Source organism: Etheostoma spectabile, chromosome 9 (assembly GCF_008692095.1).
Source record: "Etheostoma spectabile isolate EspeVRDwgs_2016 chromosome 9, UIUC_Espe_1.0, whole genome shotgun sequence".
NCBI classification, from domain to species: Eukaryota; Metazoa; Chordata; class Actinopteri; order Perciformes; family Percidae; genus Etheostoma; species Etheostoma spectabile.
Window position 1 is genome coordinate 18,023,780 of NC_045741.1, and position 1,351 is coordinate 18,025,130.

At 39.1% G+C, this 1,351-nt stretch overlaps 1 protein-coding gene across 3 annotated transcripts in view; it reads right to left on the reverse strand.

Moving 5' to 3' along the window:
- Positions 1-1,351, reverse strand: part of dynlt2b (dynein light chain Tctex-type 2B) — a 17,055-nt gene that overhangs the window by 8,568 nt on the left and 7,136 nt on the right. Inside the window, exon 6 of one of the 3 annotated variants that reach the window (XR_004333428.1) lies at positions 776-788. The exons of the other annotated variants lie outside the window; for them this stretch is intronic. The gene's annotated coding sequence lies outside the window, so the exon portion shown is untranslated. Of the gene's footprint in view, positions 1-775; positions 789-1,351 lie in introns of those variants that run through there. 3 annotated transcript variants of the gene reach the window in all.

Here is a 1,351-nt window from a genome sequence, read left to right on the forward strand (position 1 = left end):
CAAGACAGGAAACTGACTATCAACAACAGGAAGCAGAACACACACACAGGGGAACATAAGACACGATCTACAACACCAGACTAGGGAAAAAAACCGAGACAAAACACAGGGAAGGCCAAACGGGAAAATAACCCCCCCAAAAAACCCAAACCACAACAGGTAATTGAGATAAAGTAAGCATCTGTTAAGTGTTTTTACATAAATTATTATGTCTGTATTGATTTAAAAGCTAATAATGTGGTGGGTCCACCAGACCCGGGAACATTGGCAGTGTAACAAAAAAATGCCCTGGAAATAAAAACACCTGGAAATAAAAAGTGTTTTATACGTACTAAAATGAGAACACTCAAACTGCAACCAATTATTATTTTTCCCTCAGGCTGTAGACAATTACTGCAGTGCCACAAATCCAGAGTGAGACAGATGTTCAATCTCAGTGGGAGTCAATTAGAAAAGGTGGCTGTGAAGGCATCCAAGAAGGTCCTGTGAGAGTAATGTGACACTCAGACGTGTTTGGTTTGAAGAAATAAAAGCCATACATCAAATGACCATGATGCCTCTTCATATTTAAGGAGCTCATCCATTCAAATTATGAATGGATGAGCTACAATTTGGTCATGGTGGGCTGAAGTAAATATTCTCTTTTATTGCTGGAAAAGAAGACTGCTTTATACTGTACATACTGAAAGGAGAACACCCAAACTGCAACCAATTATTATGTTTCACCTATTAAGCATCACTAATTATACTAACCACCAGTTCTTAATAGCCTGGAAATGTGCTAATCACTACTTGACGCAAATCCTGCAAACCAGGAAGTAGAGCTGATTTATAAAGAAAAAAAATCCACTTAGAGGGAGGGTGATTACCATTGTACTGTTCTGAGCAATGAAAATAGAGACAGTACTTGTTTTGTATTATGTTCTGTTTCCTGTTTTATTGTGATAGTCTGGTTTTCTGTGCCGTCTTGTCTTGTTTTACCTCCTGTGTTTTCCCACCCTTGTAATTGCCTGATGTTTCTCAGCCCTTGTGTCACCTCTTGTTTCCTTGTTACCCTGTGTATTTAGTCTTTGTCTTCCTCTTGTCCTTTGTCAGATCATTTTGTGTTTGTTTGTAGTTCCAGTGTGCTGTGTATTTCTCTGCTTGTTTCCTGATTTTTTCCCTCGGTTTCAGTTCATCTGGTCTCTTCGTTTTTGACTTGCTGTTTTGTAGGCACCTTTTGTTTTTTGGCATTTTGTCAATTAAAGAATCAAGCTCAGTACCTTGTCTGTCATTTCCGCATCTGAGTCCAACTTTCTCCACCACTTCATGACAGCAGATAATTGATTCACACTCACAACCCAGCTGTGCT